At 44.2% G+C, this 16096-nt stretch overlaps 1 pseudogene; it reads right to left on the bottom strand.

Moving 5' to 3' along the window:
• Positions 1-9748: 9748 nt before the first annotated feature.
• LOC109901116 (probable leucine--tRNA ligase, mitochondrial) overlaps positions 9749-16096 on the bottom strand; it is a 45046-nt pseudogene continuing 38698 nt past the window's right edge.

The raw sequence follows: 16096 nt of genomic DNA on the forward strand, positions 1-16096 counted from the left end.
ATGAGCAATGTCAGAGCGGCATAGACTAAAATACAGGAGAATATAATAAAATACAGTATATGCATATGAGATGAGTAATGCAAAATATGTAAACATTACTAACTGTGTGTGGAAAAGGGGGGGAGTCTTTCTCAAACGGACAAGTTGGGATACATCTGTATTTTTCTGTGTCCTTGGTGGGGAGTTTAAGTACTGTGTATGAATCCCAATGTCTGTGGAGCCGAGCTGTATACATACAGTGGGGAGAACAAGTATTTGATACACTGCCGATTTTGCAGGTTTTCCTACTTACAAAGTATGTAGAGGTCTGTAATTTTTATCATAGGTACACTTCAACTGTGAGAGACGGAATCTAAAACAAAAATCCAGAAAATCACATTGTATGATTTTTAAGTAATTAATTTGCATTTTATTGCATGCAATAAGTATTTGATACACCAGAAAAGCAGAACTTAATATTTGGTATAGAAACCTTTGTTTGCAATTACAGAGATCATATGTTTCCTGTAGTTCTTGACCAGGTTTGCACACACTGCAGCAGGGATTTTGGCCCACTACTCCATACAGACCTTCTCCAGATCCTCCAGGTTTCGGGGCTGTCACTGGGCAATACGGACTTTCAGCTCCCTCCAAAGATTTTCTATTGGGTTCAGGTCTGGAGACTGGCTAGGCCACTCCAGGACCTTGAGATGCTTCTTACGGAGCCACTCCTTAGGCTATGTGTTTCGGGTTGTTGTCATGCTGGAAGACCCAGCCACGACCCATCTTCAATGCTCTTACTGAGGGAAGAAGGTTGTTGGCCAAGATCTCACGATACATGGCCCCATCCATCCTCCCCTCAATACGGTGCAGTCGTCCTGTCCCCTTTGCAGAAAAGCATCCCCAAAGAATGATGTTTCCACCTCCATGCTTCACGGTTGGGTTGGTGTTCTTGGGGTTGTATTCATCCTTCTTCTTCCTCCAAACACGGCGAGTGGAGTTTAGACCAAAAAGCTCTATTTTTGTCTCATCAGACCACATGACCTTCTCCCATTCCTCCTCTGGATCATCCAGATGGACATTGGCAAACTTCAGACGGGCCTGGACATGCGCTGGCTTGAGCAGGGGGACCTTGCGTGCGTTGCAGGATTTTAATCCATGACGGCGTAGTGTGTTACTAATGGTTTTCTTTGAGACTGTGGTCCCAGCTCTCTTCAGGTCATTGACCAGGTCCTGCCGTGTAGTTCTAGGCTGATCCCTCACCTTCCTCATGATCATTGATGCCCCACGAGGTGAGATCTTGCATGGAGCCCCAGACCGAGGGTGATTGACCGTCATCTTGAACTTCTTCCATTTTCTAATAATTGTGCCAACAGTTGTTGCCTTCTCACCAAGCTGCTTGCCTATTGTCCTGTAGCCCATCCCAGCCTTGTGCAGGTCTACAATTTTATCCCTGATGTCCTTACACAGCTGTCTGGTCTTGGCCATTGTGGAGAGGTTGGAGTCTGTTTGATTGAGTGTGTGGACAAGTGTCTTTTATACAGGTAACGAGTTCAAACAGGTACAGTTAATACAGGTAATGAGTGGAGAACAGGAGAGCTTCTTAAAGAAAAACTAACAGGTCTGTGAGAGCCGGAATTCTTACTGGTTGGTAGGTGATCAAATACTTATTGCATGCAATAAAATGCTAATTAATTACTTAAAAATCATACAATGTCATTTTCTGGATTTTGTTTTAGATTCCGTCTCTCACAGTTGATGTGTACCTATGATAGAAATTACAGACCTCTACATGCTTTGTAAGTAGGAAAACCTGCAAAATCATCAGTGTATCAAATACTTGTTCTCCCCACTGTAGAAGCATGGAGACAAGTTAATGTTTCCCACATTTTCGGACCACTAAACAACTATTGATTTAGAACACCAGAGAGTTACCGCAAGTCGCAAAGAAAACAGGAGCTGCCTCCATTTTTCCAGCACCATTTTAACATCAAATCACCTAGGCTTAGTCTAATACAGTGACATCTAAAAGATACCAAAAACAATTTAGTTCAATCAGTGTAAGGTAAATATGATTTGGCTGTCCATAGTTCTGATTTCTCTGTGTGTGTGTGTGTGTGTGCGTGCATTCGTGCAAGTAGAAAAAACATGTCTACTCACCCTACATGTAGAAAAATGCCATCCTCCTCTCTTTCATGTTGACAAAATGGTCTATGACTCCATCGTACAGTACACGGTTTTAGTTTTTGTTGTCCTAGACTACCTGGCTAAAATGCTTGGTCACTAGCCTAACTTCCTTTCATGGAGAACGAAAGGGCCAACTAGTTAACATTAGTCTACTACATCTAGCTACATATTCAACTTCCATCCTCTCAGGCCAGGGGCACAATGTATGAATTTTTGGTTGGATCAGAATTACCGTTATAATCATTGGCCAGTATGGAGAAATAAGTAAAACCTCAAGTCCAAATCGCTATCTCCATCCATGGCTAATTTAGGAAAGGGACAATTTTATCTACAGTAGCTAGCTAGCCATCAGGACAACAACACAACGAGATACAACAATTTAAGTTGTTTCTTTCAATTACATTTAGCTCTCAATGTGATGTGATTGGTGTGAAGCCAAATCCAAACTGGATTTTTGGTGCGCCAGGACCATTCACAGTTGAGCTCAACTCTGATTGGCTCTATTTTATGTCATACTATTTTTGACCAGACAGCATCAGATAGATGAGTTACGCATACAGAGACAAAGGGGGACTGTTTCAGATGCTTTCTCCAGTGAGATACAGTACATTCAGCCTCTTGCGAATTTAAGGAAAATTATGAAACACAGAGAGACTCATTTGTTTTTTAGGAAACCTGGCTTCCTGTGGCTTTCATGAATACACGCCACTAGCAACAACAGAGATGTTACGTTTTCATTTGGAAAAGGTGAAATTAGCAATAGAACTGAGACCTAATTTCATAATGTATGTACATTTAAATATATGAAATACCAATGTACAGTTAAAAACATGAAATTGTAATGTAAAAGAACTTGAGACAACCTGCTCCAAGTGATGTGTTGTTATGGAGAGGTAAACAACAGAATAACTGTGGTTTAATGTGGTCCTTTACCATACATACCAATGCTTTAGCTTTACCATCAAAACAATTAAATACAACAAACAAACCTCCTTGGATGACCAAATTACCCGATTTAGTTCAGTCTCTGAGAAAATTAGCCAGCTCCTGTATATTTTTAGCCTCGTACAACCACACTGATTTGGTGAGCTTATATATACAGTTTGCCAGATCAGTCTGGTTGTACCACGCTAGTATGTTTTATCCCCTTCAAACAATTAAGCAGGCTGGAATCAGACTAGTGAAATGGAGAATGCTTGTGTGACTATCCATCATACTCCACCCTTGCTCACACATACTCCACCCTTTAGTTTCCACCAAGTCAAGATCGGGGCAGGGACACTTTCAAACCCATTAAAGACTATGTTAATGTAGGCCTTCTGTAAGTCTCTGGAGAGGGCCTGCTGCTAGGATTGTGGTCTTCCTCTGGTAGTTGAGTCACAGTGGAATATTGTTGCCTATTTAATGACTTACAGTAGCCATGGAAACAGCTGAGCTGATGAAAGTGTCAAATGTCTCTGGGGCTGTTGCTAACACAATTAAATGTGTGTTCAGGGGAATTTCGGTCTGAACTGTGTCAATATACTGTATGATAACTGGGCAATGAAATGTATTTATGTGAGCATAAAGTAATACCTGACTTTTTTTTTTAAATCACTAATGACTATCACAAGCCTTCCTCTGAGACACTAGCTCTGTCTCCATTAAATTATCTAGAGATTGTTTTTGTCGACATTTAGAAAGTTTGCATAGAAAATAGATGCGACAATTGCCTGCTATGGTGCTTTCCATTTAACTATCTTGTGTGTCGATAAAAACAGCTGGACGTAATGACGTCATACCTATAAAAAAAAAAAGACCTAGCAAAAACCTATACTGTCGAATAAAAATGTAGTGGTTGAAGTGTTTCCATTGCCCATTTAGACAAATTGCGCATTAATAAATTGCCACCGCTCATATGTCCTGACACCTATTAATGTCTATGTAGCCCGCGAAAGTCAGCATGGATAGAATGCAATAATTGACTATATTTGCCATATTCTAATGTCTCATGTTGTTTTCTGGCTAGACTGCAAACTCTCCTTCCAGACTCATATCAAACATCTCCAATCGAAAATCAAATCAAGAGTCGGCTTTCTATTCCGCAACAAAGCCTCCTTCACTCACGCCGCCAAGCTTACACCCTAGTAAAACTGACTATCCTACCGATCCTCGACTTCGGCGATGTCATCTACAAAATGGCTTCCAACACTCTACTCAGCAAACTGGATGCAGTCTATCACAGTGCCATCCGTTTCGTCACTAAAGCACCTTATACCACCCACCACTGCGACATGTATGCTCTAGTCGGCTGGCCCTCGCTACATATTCGTCGCCAGACCCACTGGCTCCAGGTCATCTACAAGTCCATGCTAGGTAAAGCTCCGCCTTATCTCAGCTCACTGGTCACGATGGCAACACCCATCCGTAGCACGCGCTCCAGCAGGTGTATCTCACTGATCATCCCTAAAGCCAACACCTCATTTGGCCGCCTTTCGTTCCAGTACTCTGCTGCCTGTGACTGGAACGAATTGCAAAAATCGCTGAAGTTGGAGACTTTTATCTCCCTCACCAACTTCAAACATCAGCTATCTGAGCAGCTAACCGATCGCTGCAGCTGTACATAGTCTATTGGTATATAGCCCACCCTTTCTCACCTACCTCATCCCCATACTGTTTTTATTTATTTACTTTTCTGCTCTTTTGCACACCAATATCTCTATCTGTACATGACCATCTGATCATTCATCACTCCAGTGTTATTCTGCAAAATTGTAATTATTTGCCTACCTCCTCATGCCTTTTGCACACATTGTATATAGACTCCCCCTTTGGTTTCTACTGTGTTATTGACTTGTTAATTGTTTACTCCATGTGTAACTCTTTGTTGTCTGCTCACACTGCTATGCTTTATCTTGGCCAGGTCGCAGTTGCAAATGAGAACTTGTTCTCAACTAGCCTACCTGGTTAAATAAAGGTGAAATAAAAAAATAAAAATAAAAAATGTGCTCACATATCGCAATGGCCCGTGCCATTGTGAAACTTGCAGATCTGAAATAATTGGATGGTGAAACTTCCCGGCCAACCAGAAAAGCAAAGCGAAGCAATTCAGGCAGTCAGGCAAAGCAAATGTGTTTAGCAAGCAGTAGACTAGGCATTTAGAATTAAATGTGGAGTGGAGTTTATAGTTAGGCTACCTGACATCATGTGCCCCCGTACCTTTAGAATTATTCGTCAATCATCTTGTATTCTAAAAACAGCGTTTTCATCGTAATTTGTTTTTAAAAAGTTAGACAAAATAAATCCACCCGTCAAACGTATAAAACTGTTTTCGATCTTTAACTATTTATATATCTGTCGTTTCCATTAGATGGCGCAATGATTTTTTATTTTTTTTGCAACGCTTTTGTGGAATAAACCTGGGTCAATGGAAACCTGCTTACTGTCTCTCTCCTCCACGAAAGCAGTGGGCAGGGAGCTCAAAACACCATGAGAAAGCTACTAAAGTTGGCTAGCAAGTGTGTCCATTTCACTACATTTGTGTGATATTCAGTGTGGATTCCCGGCTAGAACACTTGTGGATCCAGAGAGAGAATGTAACGGCGAAGAAGCAATAACAACACAGAGAGAAAGGGGAGGGAATCAGGTGGCTGATAACGATTCACAACCACCTCCCTCATATCCCACACAGCCTTGAGTCATGCCTCAGCAGTGTGAAACAAAACACACCACATGTGCCAAAAGAGAAACACTGATAGGACTGAATGAGAGTAGCTAGAATGTATATTTCTCTCCTTCCCTATCTCTCTTTCCTTCCTCTCCATTTTGTTCTCTCTGGTGGCATCACCAGTAAAGAGAGTACTAGCCAGGTTGGGTTCTGTTATTTCACTTGTAACACTATGAGAATAAAACATGTTTGTACCTTCTCATAAAACAGCTATGGTGTCTTTCAACTAAAAAATTTATCAAGTCCTCAGTTCAGCTTGAGTCATTTTCAACAAGAGGTTATAACTGCTGATTACTGCTAGTCTGGCTGACATCTAACTCAAAGTCTTTTTCACATCAGTCTGGGAAGGCTCCATGATGTTGTAGGCAAGATGAGTCGATAATGAAGGGGGCTGTGCTTTTTTAATGATTGGCTTGCCTTTGTGTTTCTCACTCAAACACCCACATGGGCAGCAACACACAACCCACGAGCCCCGACCCCTTTCAATACAACTGTTGGATTTTCAAATCCAAACAATGAGATTTTTCAACCCCCCTGGGAAAAAAACTATGTTTGAGAGAACCAATCAAAGCTCAAGCCAGCTTCTGCATTAACGACGGCTCTTGTCCTGTTCAGACCAGTGTGTCACAGCTCTCCCTCGCATCAACCTGACTATATTACTGCAACATTAGGATAACACCTGCTTATTACTGCTCAAAACTGCACCATTAGGGTATCTCACCCAATCATTATCAGCTAATAAGTATCCAACTTAAAATCGAGTGAACTGCAACTACTTCAAGGATTGTGGGGGGATTGTTTTCTAAAAGGGCCTTTGGTCCTTAGCTCATCCCTTAATTCCTGGTCATTTTTCTAACGTCCTGTTATTCTGTCTCTCCTGTGAGTAATTTCCTGTCCACCTGATGGTTAGAGATACACATGGAATGTCCAGGGGGTCTGGGTCAAAGGTCAGGTCACTGAGGCAGTACACCGCTCAGCCTCTGCCATTCTTTAAAAGCAACCATCTTCCCTCCTTCCCCTATATTAATCCGTCTCCCTTATTCCCTGTTATTTAAATGTTCCACCTGATCACACATCACACTGTCCGACCGTGTCAAATCTAAAACAACACCATAATAGAATGACAGACAGGCTTCTCCTTCTCTGAGCTGACCCAGAGTTTCAGACCATACATTATAAGGTCTGTTTATCAATTACATACATTCAATGTCACTTTGAACATTCACACAGTAGAAGTCACAGTAGGAGACAAAAGGAGTAACATCAAAACAGACATAAGGCTATACAATTCATATAAAAAGGACCATAGAAGGTCAGGATGGAACAAGAGATGGGTACTGACAGACTGATCTTGAGACTGGCACATCACATAGAGTCCGGTAATCAAATGACAACTTCCTGATTGCTCAGAATGCATGTCTAATCCTGCTGATGGGAGCTGTCCATGTTGTGTTGGACCCTTTAAATTTCTACTGGAATAAAACGTCCTGCCAGCAACATGATCTGAGTGACTCACTTAGAACCAGTAATGGGTCTAGTCAGTAGATGTTAGACAGAGGACTCTGTGCTCAGTCACTGGGGTATACACGACAGGGAAGGAGAGTCCCATTTACAAGCCATGAGGTGGCTCACTGATAGATGATGTTAATGACCGGCAATGCATGGGCTGTGGTAAGGGGAGACTGGATTCAAATATCTTGTGTCCTCTTCACTTAATATACCGCTGTCCCATTCCTATGACCTCATCAATCGAACCCAGCCACAACCTGTATCCATTGGCCAATACACTGATGACATCAGTCAGACCAGCTGTGATTCCAGACACCAGTCAAATTCCTCTGTTCTCAAACGACAGTTTCAGACTGGAATCAACACCTTTGTCTGTTCTCTGGTCTGGCTGACTCACCCTGTCCTTTTGATTTATTTCACCTTCATTTAACCAGGTAGGCTAGTTAAGAACAAGTTCTCATTTACAACTGTGACATGGCCAAGATAAAGCATAGCAGTGTGAACAGACAACACAGAGTTACACATGGAGTAAACAATTAACAAGTCAATAACACAGTAGAAAAAAAAGTCTATATACATTGTGTGCAAAAGGCATGAGGAGGTAGGCGAATAATTAACATTTTGCAGATTAACACTGGAGTGATAAATGATCAGATGGTCATGTACAGGTAGAGATACTGGCGTGCAAAAGAGCAGAAAATAAAAATAAAAACGGTATGGAGATGAGGTAGGTAAATTGGGTGGGCTATTTACCGATAGACTATGTACAGCTGCAGCGACCGGTTAGCTGCTCAGATGGCAGATGATTAAAGTTGGTGAGGGAGATAAAAGTCTCCAACTTCAGCGATTTTTGCAATTCGTTCCAGTCACAGGCAGCAGAGAACTGGAAGGAAAGGTCAGCCAAATGAGGTGTTGGCTTTAGGGATGATCAGTGAGATACACCTGCTGGAGTGCGTGCTACGGGTGGGTGTTGCCATCGTGACCAGTGAACTGAGATAAGGCAGAGCTTTACCCAGCATGGACTTGTAGATGACCTGGAGCCAGTGGGTCTGGCGACGAATATGTAGCGAGGGCCAGCCGACTAGAGCATACAGGTCGCAGTGGTGGGTGGTATAAGGTGCTTTAGTAACAAAATGGATGGCACTGTGATAAACTGCATCCAGTTTGCTGAGTAGAGTATTGGAAGCTATTTTGTAGATGACATCGTCGAAGTCGAGGATCGGTAGGATAGTCAGTTTTACTAGGGTAAGTTTGGCGGCGTGAGTGAAGGAGGCTTTGTTGCGGAATAGAAAGCCGACTCTAGATTTCATTTTAGAATTGGAGATGTTTGATATGAGTCTGGAAGGAGAGTTTACAGTCTAGCCAGACACCTAGGTACTTATAGATGTCCACATATTCTAGATCGGAACCATCCAGGGTGGTGATGCTAGTTGGGCGTGTGGGTGCAGGCAGCGAACGGTTGAAAAGCATGCATTTGGTTTTACTAGCGTTTAAGAGCAGTTGGAGGCCACGGAAGGAGTGTTGTATGGCATTGAAGCTTGTTTGGAGGTTAGATAGCACAGTGTCCAAGGAAGGGCCAGAAGTATACAGAATGGTGTCGTCTGCGTAGAGGTGGATCAGGGAATCGCCCACAGCAAGAGCAACATCATTGATATATACAGAGAAAAGAGTCGGCCCGAGAATTGAACCCCCATAGAGACTGCCAGAGGACCGGACAACATGCCCTCCGATTTAACACACTGAACACTGTCTGCAAAGCCCTGTCTTATCTGTCCCTGTCCCTGCTGCAGTCTGTCTCAACAACATACATGGAGTTCTGTGTGGTTATGGAATTAGTGTTCTGAATGGAACGTGATTGTGTTCCCACTGAGGCCAGAGGTCCTGGAATGTTCCTCAGCACTTCTGTTCAAACATGGACGCCACTGATGGAGAGGCCAACATGAGTGGGACCTAATCACATCACATTATCAGTGGACTCTGTGGCTTAACCCTCACTCACCTGTTGAATAGCTGGGGAGAGATGTTAGAGACACACTGGAGCCATATCACCTCGTAACCATGCATGACCGTATGTTAACATGGTGTCTTCAGATCGCAAAACAACCCTCTGCACTGGAGTAGGGTCTGGTGTCACCATGGTGACAAGGGGAAAGTGATACACATGTCATCCAGTCTGAAAACACTTCCAGTCTCAGTGTATGACTCCTGGTTTCACAACTGACAGATGGATGTTCTATTTCACTCATCAGCTTTTCATGATGCTAGTTTCAGCACTATGTTCTGTAGGTTCTATAGCACATACTGTGAGCACAAACACCACACGTTCCTCTTCAGCTTTATACATTTCATAAAAGATCAGACCAAATGCAAAATATATAATTTTATTCAAAGATATTTTTTTGTAGTTTTTACAAAAATGTCTGTTGATACTACTTATTGTTTTAATTTACAAATAGTCTTTCATCCTTCCATTCACATGATGTCCCTGCCTTTAAGTCTGTGAGTGGCTGTGGTCTTCTGATTGACATGACAGTCCACCAATCAGCAGCCAGGATTGAGTGGTCGCTCCTCTAGGAGGAAGTTGATGAGGGCGGTCCTATGGAACAGAATGGCCTTCTTGATGGTCCGGTATCCTAGGAGATGCTGTCCCAGCTTGCTCCCCAGAACCAGCGCCTGTACCTGCTCCGTATCCTGGGCCACCTGTTGAGGCACCAACACCGTCCCATTCACCTTGTTGTTGGTCTGACAGGTGAAAGGGAGAGATGGAAGGGAGGAGAGAAAATCCAAAAGGTTAAGAGTACAAACCTGAATACTTTGACCTCCATCCCATTAAAACACTCTAAATGGCTAGTTAACATTGAGTAAGAGCAAACTTTGGTCCAGACATATTAAATAATGTACACTGACTGAGACAACTCTTAGTGGAGGCTGTGGCTGCATCGAAAGCGCAGGGACTATAGAACATGCATATGCCTTTCCTCCTCTCCTTTCAGTAACCTGAGCTGTCTAAAAACAGCCAGCTTGTGGTGAAAATGGGCTGGGCAGTCAGATCCTCTACAGCCGAGTAGGAGGAACCTTTATTCCTAATTTCCAGTCTTTGTATGTTTGTGTATCAGCGTGTGTGTCTGTTTGGGTCAAGTCTAAGCTTTCTCCCAATTATGAGTGTGTGTATTATGTGTTTGCATATGGTATCTGTATATTTGTGTGTGTTAATGCTCATAATTAGTCAGTGCATGTGTGTACATTTGTGTGTGAGAGAGAGCAAAAGAGCGAGAGAGTGCGTGTTGGCCTGCTCTGTGGGCCTTACCCAGGCCTCAGTCTGTCAGAGTCCCAGTGAGATGGAGGTTAGCACCGCTAGGCTGGGGAAACACATAAAGGCCTCAGACCAGATCCCAACCAACACCAGCATCATACAGGTGCCAAAGGGTCAATAGTAGATGTGTGTGTGTGTGTGTGTGTGTGTGTGTGTGTGTGTGTGTGTGTGTGTGTTACTCTGTCTGTGTGGGGGGGGGGGTGACTGTGGAAAGGCAAATGGTTGTGTTTCCTTAATGAGAAAGGATTACAGCTCCCTCACGGGACAGGCCATGAGAGGAGGAAAACATCTAGTTCAGATGAACGCAGTCTTTAGCTGGCCATTATCCATTATCGGAGTCAATGTTTCGAGATGTGTGTGTGTGAGGACTCTGATTCCCCCCAGCAGGGATCTCTCAGAGACTTTCATCTTTGAACAGCTGACTCTGTGACCCTGCCCACCACAGCTGGACTGCCTGCTGATTGCCTAGGCACCCTGGGCTGCACGCACACACACACACACTTTCCCTATCAAGCCATATGATCATAGGCTCTGTGTAAATTACAGAGAGTGAGCGCATGAATGGGGCTACGGCTGTTTTGGTTCAATGGAGTGCGAGTGCCATTTTGAGTATACACAAGAGTATGTCTGTGAGTGTGCGGCATTTTCTTTCAGTCTGTATCATTTTCTGTAGGGGTGTGTGCCTTGGCATGTGTGTGAGTGAAAGGGGAGTGAGTGTGTGAGGTGTGTGTGTGTGTGTCAAATCAAAACATTGTTTAGTTGTTGCGTACACAGATCAGCAGATGTTAAAGCAGGTGCAGGGAAATGCTTGTGTTTCTAGCTCCAGTAGTGCAGTACGTTTCTAACTGTACAATACTAACACACAAACACACAAATAATCCCCCCCAACAAGAAGAAAAAGGTCCGGAATATAAACACGTGGTGTGCAGACAGTATGAACAATATACAGTATATAAGTAGGAAGGTATTTTCAGCAGTAGTTATATGGATGAGATATGTTGAGAATACAGTATGTGCTGATAAAGTAAGTCATCAACTAGCTTAATTTCTCAGCGATCAAAATAAATTATTTCGGAACAATACGATCTCAGAACAATAAACATTATATAAAGATGATTTAAGTGACCACTGTTCAATGACTATGTACACATAGGGCAGAAGTCTCTAAGGTGCAGGGTACAAATCTGTCATTCTTCCCGAGCAAGGCAGTTAACCCACTGGTCCCCGGGCACCGAAGATGTGGCAGCCCCCCCCCCCCCCCCCCCCCCCCCCCCCCCCCACACACATCTCTCTGATTCAGAGGGGTTGGGTTAAATGCAGAAGACACATTTCATTTGAAGGCATTCAGTTGTACAACTGACTAGGTATGCCCCTTTCCCTTGAGTACCGGGTGGTAGTGTGCGTTTGACAGCCTCACCCGTACAACCAGCTCCAGGCTATCAGGGGTCTCCAGGTACAGAGGGTCTGAGGTGGGCCCAGGCTGCTGCAGCACGTCTCCTCCGCGGGAGAGGAGAGGGCTCAGGGGGTTCCTCACCTGGCACAGCCCTGAATGGAGGGGAAGACAACAAATCACAAACTAGCAATCAATCAATCAACCAATCATATTTTATTTTTTATAGCCCTTTATAGTACTTTACAGACACTCAGCCTACACACAACTTCACCACACTGACTGACCATCTCACCACTGTGATCTCTATGGCCTCATGTAATAAGGGACCTTTATAACTTTTGAAAACTCTATGGAGCTTTACAGGAAAGCTTTCAAGAGCTCCCTACAGATTGAGGATTAACAACAGTCCTTCGGTTTGCCCACCCACCGCCTCCTTACGCTAATGTGGGGGGGATCCACAGGGGCTTCCATGAAGGATGTTAACTTACTCTAGTCCTTTCTGTCTATGAGGGAGAGATAAAGAGAGAGAAAGTGAGCGAGCGAGAACCACACACAGTTTATCTTGTCCATGTTCATCCCTCAAATTCCCTGACTGTGGCTATCAGCAAGAGGATGTTGCCTTTTCCCAAAAAGCCCCTACTCCTGATCCCTGCCCCCCACTCCTCCCAGCCCCCTAGCCCCTACTCCCAGCCCCCTAGCCCCTACTCCCAGCCCCCTAGCCCCTACTCCCAGCCCATTAGCCCCTACTCCCAGCCCACTAGCCCCTACTCCCAGCCCACTAGCCCCTAGCCCAGATTTCCAGCCCCTCAATAGAGGGCTTGTTTCTGTGTGTTTGACAATAGGGGGATGTTCTACTGGAAAGTAGAGGGAACATTTCCTCTTCCGGCTATTTTTATACCATCAGGTCACATGGGTCAACCTTTGTCCTGACTCAGCATCAGCTACATTGTTCATGTGATAGGGCTGGGGATTCTCAGTTTGGGTCAGGGGATATTTAGTCACAATCACATTCTGGAGGAGATTCCTGTGAAATTATTGTATACTCAACTCGTAGACCTTGACCTTTGCATAGCTTTTCATGTCAATTTTGGTTCATTAGCTCATATTCTTGAAGTATTCACATGGGTACACCACACACAAACAAATTATCTCAATGGACTCTGATGACATCACCAGGGCGTTGCAGAGCATTTTGCGTGTTAGATAAGAGGCCCCATCAACATGACACCCTGAGGTAACTTCCTGTTGGATTCTTTCCAAACCCACATCATCATTCCAGACGGTCCTTTCATCTCCTCTCCAGTCGGTCTCTGTCTGGATAGGAATGTAGCAGACTATTAGTTTTCCCTCTCTGGAATGGGATCGTCATAGCAACACATCATGTGACATCATTCATCTTTTGATACAAACAAATATCATTCATATTATTGTCCATTATTTATTTATTAATTCCCTAAATGTGGTGGCCCACCTGCCCAGAGGCCAGGGGCCATCACACACACACACACACACACACACACACACACACACACACACACACACACACACACACACACACACACACACACACACACACACACATCAGGGAGGACCTCCCAGCTGCCTGTGATGGTTCATGGTGATGAATGGAAAACAACAATAGGGCCAGAGGATAAAAGCTTTTTCACCATGTCATCACTATACATGGTTCTGATTGGTTCTGAACTGGTTGGCTCACACTGTGTTTAAAAACAAGAAGGCTGTGCATGTGAACATTCCACAGCTAAGTATTCTGGGAAAGAGAACCCTTTTGGCACGGGCCTTTGGGAGAAGTTCATAGACAGAGGGCGGATCAAACGATGGCCGGTGCTTTGGGGGGGCTTAGGGTAGGCCGGGCCATACACACGCACACAGGGCCCTTTAACAGCACGGACTCTGAAGGGCGAGAAGAGAAACCTCACCGACCACACTGAGGGAGTCGGAACAGAAGCCGGCTATTTATAAAGTGTGAAAGCGTCACTATTGGATATCAAATCAATTTCCATTCTCTGCTCCTCACACCCGCTAGGCTACTCTGGGCTGCCAGACCTGAGAGTGGTCTCAGGTTACCATATAGATCCCAGGATGACATGACAACAGCAGCTTCTCCTGTTATGCAGCGCTGAGGCTAAAATGTATAGTGTAGATGAAGCCTATAATTCCTCATGCAATACGATAAGGTGCTATAGCTAGCATAGTGTCAATCTTTTCTTATTTTTTATATTTATTTATAGATAAATATCCAATTGCTATCCAATTGGTAGTTAAAATCTCATCACTGTAACTCCGGTACGGACTCGGGAGAGGCGAAGATCGAGAGCTGTGTGTCCTCTGAAATACGGCCCAACCAAGCCATACTGCTTCTTGACACAATCCCCGCTTAACCCGGAAGCCAGCTGTACCAATGTGACGGAGGAAACACCGTACACCTGGCGACCAAGACAGCGTGCATTGCGCCTGCCACAGCAGTCGCTAGAGCGCGATGGGACAAGAACATCCCTGCCAGCAAAACACTCCCCTAACCCGAACGACGTTGGGCCAGCCCATGGGTCTCCCGGTCGCGGCCGGCTGCGACAGAGCCTGGATTCCAACCAGAATCTCTAGTGGCACAGCAACACTGCTCTACTCGGGAGGCCTCCAGTGTCATATTCACACTTCAAGTGAAACCTGCAGCACTAATTGAACATTTGATGACAAGCTCCGCAGCGGGAACATAGAGAGACTAATACTGGTATGACAAACATAACATTTCAGATGTCACACGTAAGAAGACCCAGATGATACAAATGTTCAATGCATTTACATATTCAGGTATAAGGTCTGAGTATGATAAGGCAGTTTCAGTCATCTACAGTGACTGCAGTTAGTGACACCTACTGGTAAAGGTGGGTAGTACAAAACAAACAATAGAATAATGAAACCAGGACTTCTCTGTGTTTAGGAACACCCACAACATACAGTAATTTGACTGCAAAATCAATAATGCTATGCCACACAGTTTATTGTTGGTTGGGTAGAGGTGGGGGGTGGGGGGGTTCACAGGATGCGTGTAACTCACTCTTGACGTCCCAGAGGATGTCCTGTTCAGGGGGAGCAGTGTAGAGGATGTAAAGACCGACAGTGTCGATGCCATACTGCTGCTGAGGGTCCAGGCTGTTGTGTTTCGACTTGGACATCTTCTCCCACATCACCTGCAGCCCGGCCTTACTTCCCACCTGCACCGGCTCCTCACCTGACACAGGAGACAAGGCAATGGTTAGCACTGGACACCTCTATATATCTCCAGCAAACTGTCCGTTGTCTGAAATGGCACTCTATTACTACTTTTGTAGTGCACAATATAGGGTGCCACTTCAGATTTGCCTGCAGGTACATGTAAAAAAACAAATACTGACAGTAGAAGAAAAATAGTTTCAAAAAAAGCCTCCTGAGATACAGACAGATAGACATGAACGATCTTTCAGTCAATCCCTTGATCAGTCTGTTTACTCAGGGCTAGAACTCATTTGTGTGCGTGTCCCAGTTGCCAAGCAACGGGAAGAGGAGGAGAAAAGCTACAAAAAATATCCAGAAAAACATTCAGAGGACAAGAATGAACAAATATGGTTTTTAACCCTCTATACCTCTCATCTTATCTATCAACATAGACAGGGCTCTAACTCCTCTAGCTCCACAATGAGATAGGGTGCGGGCCAGGCAGCAGTCTGTTAGCCAGCCTGCCAGCTTAGTGGAGTCGGCCACTAGCTCAGTCGGTGTAGTCAGCTCAGCTAACCCAATTGAGACCGTGCCTTTGACCTAGGTTGTGAAAAATTAAACATGGCGGTGTTCGCCTTAGCAATCTCACTGGAATAAAGACCTTCTCCATTCCTGCCATTATTGAAAGAGATTGTGATACCTCACATCTCAAAATAGGGCTACTTAATGTTAGATCCCTCACTTCCAAGGCAGTTATAGTCAACAAACTAATCACTGATCATAATCTTGATGCGAT

Source organism: Oncorhynchus kisutch, linkage group LG2, assembly GCF_002021735.2.
Source record: "Oncorhynchus kisutch isolate 150728-3 linkage group LG2, Okis_V2, whole genome shotgun sequence".
Taxonomy (NCBI): Eukaryota; Metazoa; Chordata; class Actinopteri; order Salmoniformes; family Salmonidae; genus Oncorhynchus; species Oncorhynchus kisutch.